Consider the following 21,630-nt stretch of genomic DNA (forward strand, 5'->3'; position numbering starts at 1 on the left):
CTCCCTCTCTCTCTGCCCCTCCCCCGTTCATGCTCTGTCTCTCTCTGTCCCAAAAATAAATAAACGTTGAAAAAAAAAGTTAAAAAAAAAAAAGATTGGGTTCTTATATCCTCATATTTTTCTAAGAGTGCACCTTTCTCATGTTCTTTATATAGTCCTAATACTGTGACCTTCACCCCCCCCCCCATCCCTTGGGGAGGGGAGTCTGTTCCTGCCCTTTCCTAGAAGCCTGCACTTTGCTAAAACCACTGTTGTCACAGATAGCCCTCTGGCAAGATGGCCTTGGAAATCCCTGAGTGCGGGGCGTCCCCCACCGAGTTGGCATTGCCCTAGCTTCACCCATGAGCAGGACTCAGCAGTAGCCCTGCTACCCAGGCTGGGATCATGGTGTGTGTGGGGGGTATTCAAGGCACGTGTTGGTTGCATGTCAGAAAATCTGCATTTTCTACTCTTGGTTCTTCCATCGGAAGCTGAAGAAAGGTCCTTTTTTACTTGGCTTCATGGCTTGTGAGTTGGAGCTCTTTGGTCCTGCCTTCGTCGGTTTTATTTCCTCAGCTGTTCTGGATTGCAGTAACTAGTCCCATGTTTGGGGCCTCTTTTGTAAACTCTTTTAAGACCGGGACCATAACTACCCTACGTTAGACATATGGGTTAAGTAAAATGTATTATACCTGTTCCTTTTTACTTTCTGGCTACTGGAAACATTTAAATCACATACGTGGTTTGTATTGTGTTTCTTTTTTTTTCAAGTTTATTTATTTATTTTGAGAGTGAGACAGAGTGAGCAAGCTAGCAGGGGAGGAGCAGAGAGAGAGAGAGAGAGAGAGAGAGAGAGAGAGAATCCCAAGCAGGCTCCGCACTGTCAACACAGAGCCTGATGCAAGGCTCGAACTCACAAACCGTGAGATCATGACCTGAGCTGAGATCAAGAATTGCACACTTAACTGACTGAGCCCCCCAGGCGCCCCTGCATTGTGTTTCTATTAGTGCTGGTTACAGCCCTCTCTCTCTGTCCATTTAGTAAACTGCATGGACCCGCCTGGGTTACATGGCTGGGTTGAGGGTTTGGGGTAGAGGTGGGCGTGGGGTGCTCTGAGTGGCTAGCGTAGACCCCTGTAGTGAGGTGTAGTGAGTTAATGGTGGTCCCCCCAAAGATTCGTCTACCCCGAACCTGTGAATGTGACTTTATTTGGAGAAAGGGGTCTTTGCAGTTGTAATGAAGTTGAGGATCTTGAGAGGATACCATGCTAGATTATCTGGGTGGGCCCTAAGTCTAATGACATTGTCCTTATAAGAGGAGGAGACATAGAGAAGGTCATGTGAAGACAGGCAGAGGTTGGAGGAACGCCAGGGATTGCCAGCAGCCCCCAGAAGCTAGGAAAAAGGCAGGGATGGATTCTCCTGGAGAGTCTCCAGGAGAGGCTTCCAGAAGGAAGCACCCTATCAACACCTCGATTTCGCACTCCTGTCCTCCAGGATTGTGAGGGAATGACTTCTGTTGATCTGAGCCGCCCAGCTTGTGGTCATCTGTCTCAGAGACCCTGAGAAGCTCACCCATGAGGAGGTGGCACCCCACTGTGTCTGATGGAGGCAGGGGAGGAGTTCCCTGAAGGGACCGGAAGAAACCAGCGCAAAAATGGGCTGGGCTGTTAAGCTGTCGCTGTCACAGACCCCTGCCCCAACCTATAGAATTTATTCTGGATATCAAAAGTGATGGCATATACAAAGTGCCTGCCTTAGTTTCCACAGCGAAGGAAGTTTTCGTTATTACGGTGGAAGGTGCTACGCCACTCTCCTCAACCTTGACGGTGAGATGGTGGGTGATTGTGCCAGTGATGCTAGTTAGTAGTCTGGAGACCCTTCACGTCTAGGCATTTTGTGTGTGCCTTGTGAGGCCATCTGCCAGGTTTTCGGGTTATTTCCCCTATTTATTTTGTTGCATGGGGAAGAAGAGGAGAAGTTTGCTGATTCTGAGGGGTTTTTCCTGCTTGGTGAGAAATCTGCTGTCTTTTTGGTGCTCGCTAAATACTTGAATTGGATCACTCCATTTTGGGGCAAATGGTGTTATTCTCTAGTTTACCTAGAGATTTTGGGCTCCCACCAAAAAGTTTTAGAAAAGGCGCTCTCATATTACTAATTGCAGAATAAACATTTCCAGCCCCATGTGCAGCAGACTTATTTGGCCAGTATTTATGCTGGTGGGGAAGAGAAAGAGTATTTGTTGACTGTCTACAGTACCTCCGGCAGTTTTGTGCAATCATTTTAGTTAATTTCTCATGCTAGGCCTGCAAGGTAAGCGTTATTGCCCGATTGATAGATATAGTCTCCGGGGGGAAGTGACCTGTCCAGGGACACGTGGTAAGTAGGAAAACTGAGAGTCCCAATCGAGCCAGTCTTGCCTTTTCTCTGAGAAAATGGTGACATGGTAGCAAAATGCGTAGAACAGGTCATCTCGGCTGGTTCGGTTAGGTGGGCGTTGTTGGGGTGGGTTGTGGGTGGCGAGAAAGTCTGTGCCCTCCCCTGGAATCCTCACACTCTGGGAGACTCAGAGGCACCTCTGCATAGCTCATTTTGAAAATCATTGTTCCTTACTTGATGACTCCCTCATTCACCCTGTGTCTCTGATTCTGCGGGTCATCCATTGTGTTTGTCCCTTCAGTTATTAACCTTTAGCATTTTGAGGTTTTCATTTTAGATGAGTCAGGCCATGTAGCGGGCTCCATGGGAGAGCGTGTTTCTGCAGATTCTGTAAGTTGGCCTGCTGAGGTGGTGGAACTTTCTGGAGAATGGGGTGGTAATGCTAAAAGTCACTGGGGCCTTTTAGGGGCACCTGGGTGGCTCACTTGCTTAAGAGTCTCTTGGGGCGCCTGGGTTGCTCAGTCGGTTGGAGCATCCGACTCCGGCTCAGGTCGTGATCTCACGGTTCGTGGGTTCGAGCCCCGCGTCGGGCTCTGTGCTGACAGCTCGGAGCCTGGAGTCTGCTTCAGATTCTGTGTCTCCCTCTCTCTCTGCTCCTCCCCCACTCATGCTCTGTCTCTCTCTCAAAAAATAAACATTTAAGAAGAAAAAAAAGAGTCTCTTTTGGCTCAGGTCATGATTTCACAGTTGGTGAGATCAAGCCCCGAGTCAGGCTCTGTGCTGAAAGCTGTGGAGCCTGCTTGGGATTCTCTCTCTGCCCCTCCCCTGCTTGCGTGCGCGCTCTCTCTCTCTCTCTCTCTCTCTCAAAGTAAATAAATTTAAAAAAAAGTCAGTGGGGCCTTTTAGCGCTTGGGCCCCAGTCAGGCTCTGGGTCTTGGAATTTAACCAGCTACTTTATAGTGGTATATGCTCATGCAGAGATGTATGTTAGAGAATGTGTTAGTCACGGTAGGACAGCTCTTTGCTGCAGTACGGTTTCCCCAGTAGTCCATTGGTTTAACACATAAAAGCCTGTGCTTCACTTACACAAAGACTCTGGCAGGAATCTACTCATGGTGACTTTGTCCCAGGGTTTGCAGGACTTGTCAGGTGCTGGTTCTTTTGTTCTTTACCCTGAAAGTGATAGGAGTCGGTTTTGTCCACATTCCATTGGCCTACACGGGTCATGTGGCCTGCCCGGCCTGGGAAGTGGGGGGGCAGTAGGGTGGTACAGACGGGCCTGGTGGTATAGACGATATAGACAGGGGTGAGTACCACTCTCTGCCACGGAGCGCACAGAGCATGCCTGTTGGTGATGGGTTCACTAACTCCGAGTAAGTGCTCAGGCCCATTTGCTTGAGAAAAAAATGAAGAGTCAGGGGCTGTATTTCTGTGAATCTTTTACTGGCTGTCTTCCTCACACCTTCTCAGCACTCAGCAAACGTTGGCTGAGTTGAATGAATGAGACATTTAAAATCTGGGTCCGATGGGCAGTGCTTCTTCCCTTAGACAGAGGTTCAGGGTCCACGCTGATCCAGGATGGCCTCTTCTTCACCTGGTTACATCTGCAAAAGAACCTCTTTACAAATAGGTCCCATTCATAGATACTGGAGGTCAGAACTTGAACATAGCTTTGTGGGGCAGGGACACACGATTCTACCCTTTATAGTAGTGTAGGTAAAGGATTAACACAATATGCACACATAGTAGGCCCTCATTAAATAATAGTTTCCATTACTCTTCTCAAGACAGTGCTTGGGAAAACCCATATAGACCTTTGAGGTTTATAGTATCAATAAAACGAGAGCATTTTCTGTTGTTTTTGATAACGCATAGCTCTTATTTGCAATATGATGTTCTTCTAGGGCATGTATACGAGATGCTGTGCATCTCAATTACAGAATACGTTTGGCATTTGGATTTTGAGTGACTTTAGCCCAGTGCTGTCGGTTTCCTTCGGGCACTTTTGTCTTGCTTAACGATGCAAAACAGAAAATGCACACCAATGGTTCCCCAAAATGAGGACTCTCGTTATTGCTTCTTTTTTTTTTACCTCTGGGGCCCCAAACTGCAGAAGCTTATTTACTGCGAGGCAATGAGGGCTCTAAATCTCCCGCCTCCATATATTACATTCTGTATTACACTCAAACTTGGTGAAATTAATTGTGGCCAAGGCAGGGGAGACAGGAAAAACCTATAATGGTTTATCATATTTTGCAGGCTTTGTGAGGGCCATAAATTTAAGGCATATAGGAATTGTATTTGTTCTTTAGATTTCACACATTTGTCATGTTCCCTTTCTCTGAGGATGACAAGTTCTTTAAGACAATGGAGTCTCTGGTTTTGAAATAGAAAGAGGGGAACGATGGAGATGTTCTCGGTGTCCCAGATGACCACAGAGTCCTTGCTCTCAAGCTTCTTGAGTTTCATGCCTGTTAATAGTTAAATTATTAATGCAGGTTTGCTAGTGGAGGGAGTTGCTTTTGACCATCGCCTCTCCTCTAGTATCAGCTCTTTTATAGCTGCAGTTGTAGGAGTCGGATTTCATATGGAGCAGTTTATAAATTGAATAGCGTGTGTGTGTGTGTGTGTGTGTGTGTGTGTGTGTGTGTGTGTGTGTTGGAAAGAGCCTGTAGTGGCCTCTCACTGTGTCTTGTGAGTGCCCTTGTGTCTGAAACCTTGCGATGTAGAAATTTACATCTTGGAATTCGATCCAACTTGGAGCTGGCTCAAACAAGGAAATTGACCTAATACTGAATTCTGCTGATAGTTCAGCGGCTTCTGTCAGCAAGGAAATGGCCCCTCTCCCAATCTGTTTGGACAGTGAAGTTGCATATTCCTAGGGTTGAAATTCTCGGAAATGATAGGTTCTTGAAGATTTGCCCCCAGATTCTCTGGTGGCTGCATCAATAAGAATGCAGCTTTGATTTGATGATCTTTATTTTCTTTCCTGAAGCAAAAGTCCATAGAATTGATTTAAAAAAAAAATCTTAGAATGATGTAGTTATCCCTCAGTAACCCTCTAGGCCCCTGGCATCAAACTTTTTTGATAGTAACCCAAAGAAACACATTTATGTGTGTACACAGACATTTGGACACAAATGGTTCATTGCTGTGTTATTCATGACAGCCCCAAAGTGGTAATTACACTGCTGTCATCCGTGGATGGATGGGTAAATAAATGTATTATACTCATGCCATGGAATATTATACAGCCATAAAAAGGAATGAAGTAATGATACATCTTGTATCGTGACCGGACCTTGAGATCATTATACTAAGTGAAAGAAGCGAGACACAAAACACCACATGGCATATGATTCTGTTTATATGAAGTGTCCAGAATAGGTAAATCCTTGGAGACAGAAAGTAGTTTGGTGGTAGCCCAGGCTTGAGAAGAAATGGAGAGTGAATGCTAATGGGCATGTGGTTTCCTTTTGGGGTGATGAAATGTCCCCAAACCAATGTGGTTATGGTTGTGTAACTCTGAATTTACTAAAAGCCATTAAGTTGCATACTTTTAAGGTAAAAGTATGGGTAAATTGTATGGTATGTGAATTATATCTCAGTCATGCTGTTAAAAATCACATTTATAGGGGCGCCTGGGAGGCTCAGTCAGTTAAGTGTCTGACTTCAGCTCAGGTCATGATCTTGTGCTTTGCAGGTTCAAGTCGCATGTCAGACTTTCTGTTGTCAGCACTAGAGCCAGCATCAGATCCTCTCCCCCCACCCTTCCCCTCCCCTGCTGCATCTCTCTCTCTCTCTCTCTCTCTCTCTCTCTCTCAAAAATAAGCATTTTTTTTTTAAATTTTTTTTTCAACGTTTATTTATTTTTGGGACAGAGAGAGACAGAGCATGAACGGGGGAGGGGCAGAGAGAGAGGGAGACACAGAATCGGAAACAGGCTCCAGGCTCTGAGCCATCAGCCCAGAGCCTGACGCGGGGCTCGAACTCCCGGACCGCGAGATCGTGACCTGGCTGAAGTCGGACGCTCAACCGACTGCGCCACCCAGGCGCCCCTCAAAAATAAGCATTTTTAAAAAAATCACATTTACATTGCAATCTAGATCATCTATATGAAGCTCAATCAAAACCTACTCTTCTGTGTCTATTACACTCTGATCGATTCCAATCTCTTCCATTCAATTTCTTTAAAAAGTTGCTGGCTGTTTCCCACCAAATTAATTTTCCATAACCTGTACATTGATAGATTCCTCTCCATTTTACAGATGAAAAAACCGAGTCCCAGGGCTTAAGACGTGGGTGCAGGGGTACCCAGTGTATTAATGACGAAGCTGAGACTATAAGCTGAGCCTTCTGACACCCAGGCCCTCTGTGCCAGCCCAGAGGTTGGGTGTTCTTTTTTAAAAGATTAAGCAGAATTTGGGGTTAAAAAAAGGTACTGGCAATGAATAGCCTCGTTGTAAACACCTTCACGTGGAGTCTGGAGTGGTTAGGAAAGCTCAGGACGTGGAGAGGACTGATTGCATGGTTTTGCCTTGGGCACAGTATTCAGTGCGCCTACACCCCATGGCCACAGCTTATGCGGGGGGGGGGGGCGCCCATCTGTTTAGGTTTCAAGCGAAGATTCTATTTTCTGAGCGTTGTAGGGTAAACACTTGAGAGGTTTCTGGCTGTTATTTAGACTCCCTGGCTTCTAGCCCTTCCGCTTTAAGTAAAGTTCGAGGTAGGGATTGATAGAAAATTGAGAAAGTACACACAAGGAATTAGGAGAGAAGGGGAGCTGGTGTGTCCCTACAGCTCTTGAATCAGCTGTTTGGTGCCAGTGAATTGTCAATGAACACAGCACAGCCTTGGCCAGAGATGCAAAGACGAGAGAATTTTCTCCGGGGAAAGGATGGGGAGGGAGGGGGAGGGCAGAGGTACCGAGAAGGGCCCGGTCACTGTAGGTGCGTACTTCATTCTCTAAAGGGTTCATTTCTGAGTCTCTAGGAGCTGATTCAGACCTGCTGTCCCCTCCTGTGGCCCTTGAGAGGCCATTTCGTGGCCAAGGCTATGTTTTTTTTTTTTTTTTTTTAATAAGTTTTGCTCAACATTTGGACAGAACACCATACCTCCTTGGTTAATTATTTGCGTAAATACTTGCTCCTTCGTCACGGGACCATCTCCTGGGTTAAAAAGACTCACGTGGAAATAAAGGTTTTCTTTAAATTTTTTTAAAGTGTATTCATTTCTCACAGAGTGCGAGCGGGGGAGGGGCAGAGAGAGAGGGAGACACAGAATCCGAAGCAGGTTCCAGGCTCTGAGCTGTCAGCACAGAGCCTGACCCGGGGCTTGAACTCGCGAACCGTGAGACCATGACCTGAACTGAGGTTGGATTCTTAACCGACTGAGCCACCCAGGCACCCCAAACATCTTCTTTTCTTCCTCCCCTTATGAATGACATGCTGGTCAAAGGGTCCACCTCAAGAATAGAAAATCCCGTCTGCGGTGAGGGGTCCGAGCTGGAGGTGGGAGGTGAGTGGAGGGGTGGCCCGTCCTTCCACAGGGTTGGCCTCCAGCAGGGCTCCACCAAGACCCCTTGGTGCCTAGAAGGGAAATTCCGCCATTGGCTGGGTTTCCTGACTGCGGCCAGAGCCCCCTGTGCGCGTGGCAGTGTGGGGTGGAGCTCTGGTTGACCAAGAACCCATGTCCGTCCTTGCCCGATTGAGAAAGCCAGGGGCCAGGAGCGTGACAAAGAGCATCAGAGCAGCAGATGTAAATAATACATAACAAAATAGCAATGATTAACCTTTTTTGGTGTAAAGCCTCTTTCAAACCGTGCCACCTTCTCAGCAGGAGAGGCTGAGATGCTCCCAGCTCTGGCTGGCCCGCCTCCAGGCCCGGCCCCTCCACGTGCTCCGGTGTAGCCTTGGGAATGTGGTGTCACCTCTTTCAAACCTCAGTTTCCTCATCTAGCACACTGGGACAGTCATATGCTTGCCTGGAGGGATGACAGCCGACTGGCATCAGGTGAAACATGACAGCGCATAGCCTACAGAATGGCCCCTATTCCGTGCTCCAAAATGATGTCTATTTTTATGAGTAGGCAGCACCTTTCCTTATTCCCATTCAACAGATTGGGATGCTGAGGCACAAGTAGGTTGTACAGCTGGCTCGAGGTAGTTGGGGCCTGTCTGACCTTAGACCTCTTTTTTTTTTTTTTTTAACCCATGTTGTCCTTGTGAGTCACCTGATGAATGGCTGTAGGTGTTGAGCTTAGGGAAGACACCAGGGCGGTGGGGGGGAGGGGGCGGTCTGTGCTGCTTATTCAGATTTCTGGTCTGCCCAGAGGGAGTTGACTCTCCCAGGTGACCTCAAGGATGTGCACTGCAGGAGGGCCATCACACGGCCCATAGGAGTGGACCTGTGTCCCTCCCTTCCCTCTTCCTCTGTTCCGGGCATTGCTGAGGCTGAGGTGTTTTCCACTGCCCTTTTGAACTGAAGGACTCAGCTGACTTCTGGTTGTGCAAATTCCTTTGTCTTCCAGTTTCAGTATGCGTGTGCCTTCTGTTCGTTTTGTCTGTCGGAGATTGTAATCTGTCGTGGCAGATAAAGGCCCTTTCCTTCCCTCCCTCCCTCTTCTTTGATGCTGGCACATTCCTCGAGGCTAATAAGTATTGGATGCTCCCAAGAAACAGAATAAACACATTTAATACTGGATTGATTCTCTGAGGCCTTCCCGCCCCGTCTCCTCTGGGCCGGGGCATACTCACTCTTTGTCAGGCTTGCGCGCTCAACTGTGCGAGGCTTAGAGCCTGTTGGGCAAGATGATTAAAAACAAAACAAAACAAAAAAACCCATCCTGGAATGAACCTCTGGAGACGATCACCCTGGGTTCCCTTGGAAGATATCCTGTGTGGTTCCAGGGTGGTGGAAGACGGGAGTCCCGGGTGCGTGGTTTGTTTGCGAAGGCTGCCGCGCTCTGAGTGGGGCCTCGGTCTCGTGGCTCAAGGAATCCTGCGGCCTCTGGGTGGTAGTAGTAAAAGCAGTTTAAAGCAGGCTCATTACTGGACCAGTTATTGCTTTTGTTCAGAATGGCCCATCTAAGTCAGGCCCTATTAAATACAGCAATTTAACTGACACTTAGCGTCTTTAAGGAGATAAATTATCCTCTGGCCTGGTCACCTCCACTTTGAAATCTGATCATTGGTACGGGCCCTGGGAGAGTAGTTCAGGCGGATGCATTTGCTCACGGAAGCCACATTTCAGTCATTTGTTCAGGACACATTTACTGAGGACCTACTCTGTACCTGATACCCCTGTGAAGCCTGGCTCTGAGACGTGGGCCCTGCTTTTAAGGTGCTCACGGCTTTTGTTCGGGCATGAAACATGGAGTGAGCACCTACTGTGTGCAGAGCCGCATGCCTGGCGTTGTGCAGGAGACTGAATGACGGCGGCAGGTGCGTACCGGTGGGGCGCTTACCTTTGGTGCAGAGGGCCGCCGTGGAGTCAGTTAACTGGGCACAGCCTGGAACCGAGCGTGCGTTGTGAGAGAGGTGCAGCAAGTGCCGTGAGGGTGGAGGAAGGAGCCGGTCGTTCTGTGGGCTGGAGAGAGGAAAGCTTTATGGCGGAGGTGACATCTGTTGATCTTTGAAGGAGGGCCTCTCTGATGAGAGGAGCTTAAAGCAGGGCTCCTTCTCTAGGACGTAGACTGGAGCCAGCAGCCTCCCCAGACTGAGGCTGCGCCTTTGCCCATCTCTCTTGACAACTGCATGGACGCTCCTGGGTGTTCTCGTTTGCGTGCCTCTTTGCACGCCTGCCGTGTTCTCACCCTCCCCACCCCTGCCTCCAGGCTTCAGTGCACACCATCCCAGCCCCGTCTCCCTCAGTCTCTTCCCGCTCAGCTCCCGTGTCTCGCTGACCCGCTTGTGCCCTAATCCTAAAAACCCTAAGGGAGGAATTTGGGCCTCCCGTCCATGTTTTCTGGCCACGCCCTGCATGCCGCTGGCGCCTGGCAATCCCATCTTGGATTCAGGCTTGCCTGGCTCAGGAAGCAGTAGTCAGGGTCAGGCACAAATGACTATGGTGACCGGCTCATCATGCGCCCTGGGCACGGCAACATCCAAGAAAGGTGGGTTATGTGTCCTTTGGGTCCAGCATTGTCGCCCAAGAGAAGATCTCTGCAAGTGCCTGTGGAGATGTGTGTGAGATTGTTCACTGCAGCTCTGTTGGCAGTAGTGAAACATTGGAGAAAGTCTTGTTGACCATTTAAGGAGACTGAGTAAATAAATGGCAGTGCCATCACAAACTGGAGGGCTATCCAGCGACTACAATGAATAGACCAGATCTTCACTTGCTGATACGGATAAATCTCTAAAGAAATTTCGAGTGGGAAAGAGGAAAGATCTATATGGTATGTGCCACTTGAGTTTATTTTAAAACTAGAAAAACTGTATGTCTGTCTACCCAAGTAGTATCTATATATCTGTATATAGTGAGTGTATGTACGTACAAAATTATACATGCACATGCATCTATACGTTATATATGGGTGTATATATACATATATAACATACATATGAAACGTGCACATACAATTGAGTTATGCATGTGTTGTAAAAGTAGTAAACAGGAGATACACGCCGGGATTGTAGTTACCTCTGGGATGACGGGGTGGGAGGGGCCTCTCAACCATCCATCTCACTAGTGTTTTGTTCCTTAAGAAAGATGAAATACGGCAGAATATTAGCATTTGTGTATTTGGTGCTCTGGGAACATGAGCCTACTATGTTAAAATCCCTATTTCTTCATATGTTTGAAATATTTCATATTGTTAAACAGTATGTTTACAGAACAGGCGATTGATTATGTGGGATGTCTGGGACATAGCTTGTGAGGAGGAATGTTCTGGATGAAACACGTAGAAAGGTAGGTGGAACCTCGGTCATGCAGGCCCTGAGGCTGGCAGCCAGTGAGGTTCTGGATGTAGGAGTTGGGGAGACTCGATGTGCGGACAGTGACGTGATCGGTCTTCAGCGTGAAGAGTCGCCGTGGGGGAAAGAGCCCGAGGGCCCAGAGTTCGGGTACGAAGTGGTCCAGGCAGAGTGGGTCAAGGCCAGACACAGGAAGGAAGGGGAGGATGAATCTGAGAGCGCTGAGGTGAAGCAGCAGGACCTGGTGAAGTCAGGATGTGATGACCACATTCTAGTGGAGCCCTGGCCACTCCAAGGGAGGATTGGCTGTGGAAGCGGTACAACTGGTTTAACCCGACCCCGGGGCTGAGGGTTGTAGCAGGTCAGCGGTACTTCCTCTGTCAGGAAAAGTGCGAGGAAAAGCAGGTGCTGGAAGAGAGCTTGGAGAAAACAATGGCTCTGAGGAGAAGGCGGCTGTCTCCCAGAGTCTGACTGGTCGGGAATGGAGTCTATAACGTTTTGTGATTTGAGCGTCATGTGGACGTGTGCTCAAAATGGAAAGTACCTACTGTATCTCCCAAGTCACACACTCGATGTCACTCACTACAGAAATGTCCTGTGGAGGAATTCTTTAAATAGTAGGCTCCGTTTCTGCATTACTGTGCACTGTCTTTATCAAAAAAAAAAAAATCTTTTAATTGAATTATTAGGTGGAAATGGTCTCTGGGGAGTCAAAGTGCCACCTGCTTTGTATGACATTTGGGTTCTGTAATGGTCTCTGTCCCCATGAAAATTGTGAAAAATATCTCAGTGGGACTTCCAAAAAAAGAAAAAAAAAAGAAATAAGATTGTGGAAAATAACTTTTATTGCTGTCGTTCCTGTTATTTCTTGTTGAAAATTCAGTTAACTGGAACGAAGAAAATAAAAATCATCAGTGAATCCTACCATTCAGAAAGAAACTGGCGTATCCTTCTTTTGGATACTTTACGTGTGTGTGTGCGTATGTAGTTTTTATACTTTCTGTTTCCATCTTAAATGTGCTGAAGATTTTTCTATTTATTAAAACATTTCTATTTTATTTTTTATATTTTTAACATTTATTTACTTAGAGAGAGAGAGAGAAAGAGAGAAAAGAGAGTGCACATGTGTGAGTGGGGGCAGGGCAGAGAGGGGGAGAGAGAATCCCACGCAGGCTCCACACTGTCAGCTCAGAGCCCGATGCGGGGCTTGATCTCACGAATGGCAAGATCATGACCTGAGCCGAAATCAAGAGTTGGATGGACGCTTAACCAACTGAGCCACCCAGGCGCCCCAAAACATTTCTGTTTTAGTGTATCCTCAGTCTTCTCTACCCCAACTCTATCGTTCAGAATAATTCTTATCAGCTTCATTTCTGTGGTCTGTATTAGGAAAACAGTAGACTTCTTCGTTATTTGCCTCCCAACTCAGGATGGTTATTCTAGCAAGAATTGATTGTTTGGAACCCCACGGTGTCCCTCTTGACTGGGCTGCCTTTCCTTGAGGGAGAATGCTTCCACAGCCCTACCCCCAGTACTTCTAAGCCTGTTGTAATGGCTGCATTGAATTCCGTCCAATAGATGTTCCATAATTTATTGCTCTAATTTTGGGCATTTGTGTTGTTTCCAAGTTTGTGTTTATTTTAAACATCGTCGTGGATAGCATATTTGTAGCTATTATTTGTGCACATCTAGTCATTTTGGTAGATTAAAAACAATTCCCAGAATTTCCACATCCATTTGTGCCCCTCAGCATTGAATGGGCACAAGTAGACACAGGTGCCTTAGACTAGGTCCTACGGGCAGGGCCCCAGAGCTTCCTGCCTTGTGTGTATGTTGTCACTGTCTTCCTGTGTCATCCTTATCATTCATGCCGTTAACAACGAGAGTTATAGCTGGTACCGTGTTATTCTGTTAGTGCTACTGCCTGGACCAGAGAGGAGCACGTGAGGTCGTTTCACTGAGCTCCATGGATGCCCTCAGTTAGCATCATCTGCTGCTGCCCCCTCACCCCCTTTTTTAAACCTCTTGGCTCTTTGTCTTAGCACCCACCCTGGGTCACAGTGGGTCTTCCCAATCCAGACTGGGGAGGGCCCCCCAGAATGCCACCTAGCTGTAGGATGGTTAAGTCTCACCTCACAGAAAGGGCCCCAGGCGTCCAGAACTGTGGCTCTAGATAAATGGTTTTCAAATGATTATTATCTTTGCCTTTTTAGGTGGGTCAAGGGCCCCTGTGGTGCACCAACCCCACTGCTTCCCACTTTTTATAGAAAAGAATTAGAGAGGGACCACCTAAGTGATAAGGTAGTATTTATACACCCGAATCTCACGGTCATCCTACAAATTTATTAAGGTAAGGGCAGCCATTGTGCATACCAGTGTGTCAGCTTTACTCATTAGGCTTCTGGTAGAAAGTAATCTTGCACATGTTATTAGGTTACCATACACATTTTTGTTAGGTAAAGCCATACACATTTCCAATTACGACAAAGAATGTGCAATTTCCTGGAGTCAGGATTGAGGTCATAACCTTGAGTGCTCAGGAATTCCAGGTTTAATTAATCCACCAAATGATGATTACTAAGAGGAAATGTCCTATCAATATTAACCGCGACAAGACGGCGGTCTGGCTGTGACACGTCACTCTTGTCAAGCCCTTAAATCTTAACTTATCTGGTGGGTCCAGGCAGTGTCTCTCATCGGGGTGAGTGCATCCCCTCTGGAAGCCAGCCACGCTGACTTCGGTCCCGCCTTCTCTGTAAGTGCACACTGCACGCGCATCTTACGGAACTTACTGGGTTGCTTTTCCCCAGCACTACCTGTGTTTTCTGAGCCTTGCTTCCCTGCTCCAGTGAAATCCCTTCGGTCAGGAGACCCGTGAGCTTTTTCCAAGCGAGGTGGTGTCAGAGAGATTTCATTTTACAGTAAAAAGAGTCCTTCTTTGTCAGGCTTCTTGGAAGGAATGGGCTGTTTTCAGCGCCTTTGCCTTTCTTCTGAGAAGTCACACTCCAGGGAGGGAGCCATTATCTTAGTTCAGCTCAGATCGCATTGCCTTCCTTTGGACTGGAGAGCGGAGGACCCTTGATTGTAGCCCCGTGGCATTGTAGCCATCGAGAAAGAGCTCATTCTAATAAAGCAGAAGGAGAAGTGCATGCCAACAAACTTGAACAAAAACCAGCCACCGGTGTCTACTATAGCTGTGACTTGAGAACGGCCAGCTCACTCCTCCTCCCGCTGGAAGTGTGGGCTCAGGGACCTTGTGGGCAGGCAGTACCATTTGATGTTCTTCCTCTGGCTCCAGCAGGTTGGTCCTTTTTCTCCCTGAATCACGTAGGCTGCATAGTTATCAGATTTATGGTGAATTCTCAGATGAGGATCTTAGGTTAGAGGGAGAAGTCTTGAATTTAGGAGCTATGTAGAGGGGTTAAATTTTTGGCTCTGCTACTTATGAGCTGGATGATCTTGACTTTTCCCGGCCTTGGTTTCTCATGGGTGCAGTCGAGGGAAGGGGACACCCCCCAGAGTTGTTCTGAGAATTAAGTGGAACAGCCTCCGTGAAGACAGCGAGCTCTGTGGCCAGGATGTGGGAGGCACTGAATGACTGGGTGGTGTTTTCTCCTTCTCCCCAGAGTCCCGATGAGCATCTACGGTGGCTGTTGGGTTGAAGAGCATGAGTTGGAGGGTCACACAGTCCTGGTTCCACTACTCTCTGATTATGTCACCTTGGGCAAGGTATTTAACTTTCCAAGCCTCTGTAAAGGAAAGCCAACTTTGCCTCCTCTGTAAAGTTGGCAGTAGTTCCTTCCTGCCCCGTGTGGCTGGGATCAGTGAAAATGCAGGTTTTGTGTACTCTGTTCAGTGCCCGGCACATAGGCAGTGCTCTGTTACACGGGGTGAAATCCGATGGGCTCACGCCCGCGGATCCAGACCTCACTTCTGGCTGTATCGGCCCTGTTGCACCTGATGCCTGTTCTCCTTGCAGGAAAAGCAGCCCTTGTGTTGCAAGCAGAACGAAGCCGCTGCTCTTAAATCACCACGCTGCTCAGTTTTCAGCCCTGTGGGCCCCCTATTTGTGTCTTGTTTCGGGTCAGTCCATTTTCAGCTCCACACAGTGGGCTTCAGTCACTCCCTCTCAATCTGCAGGGAGAAAGTTAACAATTCCGATTCCAAGAGCTTTGGAAAAGTCTCACCTCCCCGGCAGGCATTACTTATTTATGCTTTAATCTTCGTAGATTGCTCGGAGTTGCTCTCAAGCTGCCCCGAAAGCCCCCAGTAAGCGGAAGTAGTGCATGCACCCAGAGTAATTAATGCACTTTCTACTAGAGACGGAACGTGTAATTTGCAGGAATGTGTGTCAAGACCCACCCTGCTAAATTTATACCCTGTAATTTGCAATGTTAGCTGGCACCAAATCGGCAGATTGGTGAGTCTAGCCTACCTGCTTTGCAATTATATCTGCTGGCTGGTGTTGCAGGATTGAGTAACTGGAGATCTCAATCATTTAAGTAAATTAGAACCGGCTCCTGGGACCCATCTGAGATCACCCTCAGGTACAGGAGGCTGGTTAATGATGTTTTCCTTTGTACCAACTTGAGAGGCTCTGATGAGGGCGAGGAAGGGAAGAGTCTAAGACAAGTCTTCGGGCTTCTGTGGGTGTGGGCGGACCATAGGCCGTGGGAAGGCCTCTCCTCAGGAGCCCCCCCCCCCCCCCGCAACCCCCCACCCCTGCCACGCCACGGGCCTCTGGAAAAGAAAAACACAAAACTAATATAACAGAAATGGTTTTATGGTCTGTTTTATGAGCTGTATCAGCCCTAATAATCGGCTCTGGGGAGATTCTTGTTAGTTCTTAAAACTGGAAGTCACTTTGCAGCCTCTGCAGACCAGTGATTTTTGTAAAACCCTTGTAAATTTTCTTTTTTGGGAAGACTTGCAGGAGAATCTTCTAGGCTGACGTGCAGGCTTCTTGTTCTGTGGGGTGCTAGGAGGAGGGCGTGAGCAGGCTGGGTTTTCCCGTGGTTATGTTTTTGTGGCCGGATGAAAGAGTCCGGCAGAAGACAAAATGAATTGTAGGCAGACTCAACCCTGGTATAAAGCCCAGATCCTCAATTACTTCATGTGACCTTGGGCAGATATTTAACCTCCCTGAGCAGCCTTTCCGCATTTGTGAAATGGAGCTAATGATTCCTTTGATTAAAGCTGTTATAAATATTAGATGTTTGTAAAGGCATCTGGCACATGGAGAACACTCAATAAATGGTAATTATCATCAGTGCCATTTATATTTGGGGAGGGCATATCATTTATCAGTTGTAAAGAAAGCTTGGCTACACAGGCAAGGCGGACTTGGTAGACAAATTGGGTGGAATCTTTATTCTTTCAAAAAGCCATTTGTGGATACACCCCAAGGTCTAAAAATGTGGGTTGGCGCTATTTGGTGCTGTCGATGGGAGTGGGGTTGTTGCTAAAGAAAAGCCTCCCTCATCCCGATTCCAGGGCTCATCTCTGAAGAGCGTGGGATTCCCGTTCGACCTTGGGACCTCCTCAGGGCTTGAAAAGTATAAGGAGGAATGTAGAAGCTGGAGAGAGAGAGATTCTTTCCCCCAGGAGCTGGCTGAGCTCAGGAACGGGAACTTTGCACGCTCTTACTGCGAGATTGGGTTTGCACATACACGGACAATTCTGTGGGTCCCCCCACCCGGTGGGGTGAGAAATGTGGGATGAATATGTTCCGTGTGTGCATACGCATGCATGTGGCGCTCCTGTCTGGTGGGCATGCACGTGTGTGCCCGGGTCTGCTCCTAAACATTTATGGGCTGGTGGGCTGCAGCTGGGAAAGGCCCGGGTTTAACTGGCTCAATATTAATAAACATGTTCCAGAGCATTGAAGCCTTTGCTTCGTCTTTATAAGAAATGAATCCCTTCTCACTCATTGCGCTTCTGCGGGAGACCGTGCTGGGCACAGAGGTTACTACTTTATTTTCCTTGTAGGCTTTCCAGCTCGAACTTCTGTGTCCACCAAGGCCTTGTTTTTAAAAACATGTTTTTATAGCAGAACTACAACTATGGAGATGACAGCGGTTTCTTACCACTTTGATTATGAAAGTACTGGATGTGGTGATTTTATTTCTGTTAATCGACCATTCTCTCACCGGTCCATTTCTCTCCTCATGGGGCTGTGCCAGATATCTCCTTCCATTGTATTTGTTTCTGCCTTCTCCAGAAGTCTGAGATCGACACCTAAGCACACACCTCCGCTTTCCTCCTTCTTCCTGGTGCCCAGTGAAACGGATCTCGCACCGTTCTAATGCCCGTGCTTTTCCCACATGTTTTTCCACCTTTTTCTTCCTGGAACTTCCCTGGAGAGCTCCTTTCTGTGTCTTGGCATCACATCCCAGGATCCACATCCCCTTTCTGCTCTGAGACCGACCTTTTCTTTTAATTCAAATCAAATGTTTCCAGACTACAGTTTAAGTCCCCCGGCTTGGGAACAGTCCTGCTCAGCAAGCCCTATGATGAATTCTTTTTGCGGGATTTGGTGTGGACTTTCGTGGTCACTTGGCTGAAATGAAGGCTGAGAGAAAAGTGCAGGCAGTTTTCACTCACCTACCTGAAAAATCAGTTTCCATTAGAACAGAGATGGATTCTGCCCCCTGCCAAAGGGTTCTGTCAAAAGGGGTTAAGGTGGATTGGAGGATGAAATGGAGCTCTTTGGAAAGAACGGATCTCCCGCCCCCATTATAACACTGGAGTGTATCCTTAGGAGCCGGTTTGGTGCCTGCTCAAATGCAAATGGATTTGTTCCGTTATTGGTTTGCTTACGGAACGTAGCAGAAATGTAATCCACGCAGAAAATGCTATGAGTCACTCCATCTCCTGCACACACGCTTCTTTTATTATTATTATTGCGGAAAGGAGCACATCAAAAGGCAGGTCTAGGGAAACACAGTTTCGAGAAGCTTATTTGATTTGTCTTAAGAAGCAGTTGTTTCCCTGAAATTAGCAACCAGTACGAGGAATTTTCCAGCTCTGCCCACCTAGCCGCCTGTTACTGTCTGAGTCTCCTCCTTGCTTTTTTTTGCCCCCCTTTTCTGCGTTTGTTGCCTTTGAGGTTTTGCAGACATGAAGGACACCGGTCAGAATTGTGTCCAGGGTGCACCGAACATTCCACCAGCATAGGAGTTTGAAGCATGTCTTGTACTTGGGTGTGTTTGTGTCCGGGTTATCCAAATGCTCAAATTTGAAGCCCAGTGTAACGTCCGTTATTGCTTATTACATTTTGGGATTGCCTGCCCCGTGCGCCAGTGGCGCAGGCTGAGGAAATGCAAACAAAGTGCACCATTAGCCTGAGCAAAACATATAACTAGGACAGCAGATCGGCTGCCAAAACTACCATCTGCTGTTTTCTAAAGCCAAAGATTGATGACTTGGGTTGTCTCCTCCTTCAGCAAATAGTCAAAGAGACTCGATGTATTTATTTATTTAACTTTGACCAGCCTTTCGTGATATTTCTTGTTAGAAGGTGGACTGTATATTGGAGTTAGCAGAGTAAGGCCCAACTCTTTGATTCGCAGCTAGATGCCTACAAATTCCCAGTAGCTTCCCAGCTGCATTTTCTTACTACTCCCCTAGCCCGGTGTCTGTTTAGGTAGAGCCACCAGGTTAACCTACACGAAGTATTTATTACTGGGTCCATGTCACTCCTCTGCTCAAGAACTGTTGCTCTTGGAGCGCCTGGCTGGCTCATCAGTAGAGCATGAGGCTTGTGATCTTGGGGTGGTGAGTTCCAGCCCCACCTTGGATATAGAGATTACTCAATGATAGTTCAAAACAAAAACCAAAAAACTGTTGCTGCTGGTTTCTCATTGTTGGCAAAGTGAAGTCTACACTCCACAGCCTGGCTTTTAAAGCTTTTCTCAGCCTTCTGTCCCTTGTTCCTCTTCGTTAATGTTTTCCTGCCTCTGCTTAGCTTAACATTTTTTTTTTTTTAACATTTATTTTTGAGACAGAGAGAGACAGAGCATGAACAGGGGAGGGTCAGAGAGAGAGGGAGGCACAGAATCCGAAGCAGGCTCCAGGCTCTGAGCTGTCAGCACAGAGCCCTGTGCGGGGCTCGAACCCACGAACTGTGAGATCATGACCTGAGCTAAGTCGGATGCTTAACCAACTGAGCCACCCAGATGCTCCTGCTTAGCTTAACATTTTGTCTAGAATGCAAGTCTACATCTTACTCACCCTGCAAAGCCAGCCTGATTGAAAACTGTGCTGTGAAGCATTCCATGATACTTCCCTGAAAGAAATCTTCCCCTCCTTAGTGATTCCTATATCCCATTTTGTACTCCTTTTTGATGGCATTTATGACCTCAGGTTTTATAATTATAGCCATGTAGGTGCATATTCCTCTCTTCTGGTCAAACTGTAGGCTTTGAAAGTGCTCAGATCTTGTATTTGTCATAATCTGAAGGACCTCAGGTGCTCAGTCAGTTCTTTCTGGGTCATTGAATGCCTGTGTTAATTGAACGAATGCTTACCACAAAACAGAGCACGCGGAGGTAATGGGTCGATTTAAATATAATGATCTTGTTTCGTGGACCCAGTGCAGTGGCACACTGTCATTGTCCAAGAGAACGTTAGCTCAAGTGGTTTGGCAGTGGGAACGCAGCAGTTGCCCAGTTTCGGACTGGATGGGTCTCCCACACTTCGGGTACATAATTGTTAGGATTTGTGCGTCAGAAGTCCCGCTATTCCAGTAACACTCGATTTGTGACTTTGAAAGGTGGTCCGTTTGTGCTGTCTTGGGAACATGACGGTGGTGGAGGGAGGAGTGTTTTGGGAAGCCAGATGGACCTTGATCTGCATCCCAGTGCTCACTGACTGGTTTTGTCATCTTGAACCTTGGTTTTTCCATCTGTAAAATGGGCATAAAATCTAGTCAGTAGGGATGCAGTGTGGATTGAATAACATGCATGAAACACCAGCACAGGCTCCAACACATAGTGGGTATGACATAATGTAGGGATTATTTCTAAGAGAAGGGTGGCCTGTCACCAGCACTTGTTAGTGAGTGATCATGGTCTGCTTATCTGTGGTTGAAGACAGTGGAGAGAGTCAGAGCCATTTTTAACTTGAAATGTCTGAAATTACTTTTTTTGTTGCTACTGTCCTTGAAGGTGGTTTCTTCCTGTTGATTTTAATCAGCACATTTAGATTTCCTCCCATCTATATTCTAAGTAATTGGAGGTTAGGAATTCTGAGTACTCTGTCTCTATCAAAGATGTGAATGTCTGGGAATTTTTGAAACTGGGAAAAACTGGACGGAAAAGGTAGGAACAAACAAACTGTGGTGCTTGGGGAGCAGAGAATGGAAATTCATGGAATGTTTGAAATCCTGTTTCTCCCTTATAAATTCTGAAGTTACTTGTTAATTCTGAACCATAAAAAGATCTGCTGTGTATAAATTGGCTTGCCCATCGTTGATTATATTTGGTATATGTAGGGCTAGAAATGCTGTTCTTGTTTATTTGTATGGAATTTTGAGAAATAACTTGTCTTGTTCCTGGGCTTTCTTGTCTCTTGTTCTTTAAGAAGTACCGAGGATAGGGGCCCATGGGTGGCTCATTCGGTTAAGCACCTGACTCTTGGTTTCAGCTCAGGTCATGATCTCGCGGTTTGTGGGTTTGAGCCCCAGGTCTGGCTCTACACTGGCAGCGCAGAGCCTGCTTGGGATTCTCTCTCTCCCTCTCTCTCTGCCCCTCCACTGCCTGGTCACTCCTTTCTCTCTCAAAGTAAATAAATAAACTTAAAAAAAAAAAAAAGTGAGGACAGCGCCTGATGCACAGGAGTCTGGTTAAAGCAGACGTTTTCCTGAAAGTATGTGCTTGCTAGCAGGGCCCCTCAGCCTCTTGGCAGCTTGCTTATGACGGGGACTTTGAAGGATGGGCGTCTTCTCCTTTGGATGGTGTTTTACGGAGTCGATTCCCTTCTCTCCTCCTCACAGGTGCTTGTAATCCCCAAGGGAGTGTGTTCGAGGCTTTCCCTTCTGTTGAGGAGTTGGGGTGGTGGTTCCTGCCTCTCACTGACCAGCTTTGCTGACATCCCTGAGGCCGGACGGTCTGTGGCCCAGCTCCTTGTGTTTATGTGCTGTGTGCTAGGATCTAGAAGGCACCAGAAGACAGTTGATCAAGTCCGGCTTTGCTAGCACCCTCCCTTTCCCCTGCCTTAATAAAGAAACCTTTTTTTTTTAAGTCTTCAGTTGGTTCTTTCTTTTTCAGGCTTTCCTGTGTGATTTTTGGATCTGTGGTTGCTGCTCTCAACTGTGGGTCTGTGATTCTTGGGCCTGGTGAGCGCAGCCTGAGGTATC

General features: G+C 47.3%; 1 protein-coding gene across 3 annotated transcripts in view; it reads left to right on the forward strand.

The window, feature by feature from the left end:
• Positions 1 to 21,630, forward strand: part of LDLRAD3 (low density lipoprotein receptor class A domain containing 3) — a 245,492-nt gene that overhangs the window by 33,096 nt on the left and 190,766 nt on the right. Inside the window, exon 1 of one of the 3 annotated variants that reach the window (XM_045484987.1) lies at positions 14,900 to 15,002. The exons of the other annotated variants lie outside the window; for them this stretch is intronic. The gene's annotated coding sequence lies outside the window, so the exon portion shown is untranslated. Of the gene's footprint in view, positions 1 to 14,899; positions 15,003 to 21,630 lie in introns of those variants that run through there. 3 annotated transcript variants of the gene reach the window in all.

This window comes from Leopardus geoffroyi, chromosome D1 (assembly GCF_018350155.1).
Source record: "Leopardus geoffroyi isolate Oge1 chromosome D1, O.geoffroyi_Oge1_pat1.0, whole genome shotgun sequence".
NCBI classification, from domain to species: domain Eukaryota; kingdom Metazoa; phylum Chordata; class Mammalia; order Carnivora; family Felidae; genus Leopardus; species Leopardus geoffroyi.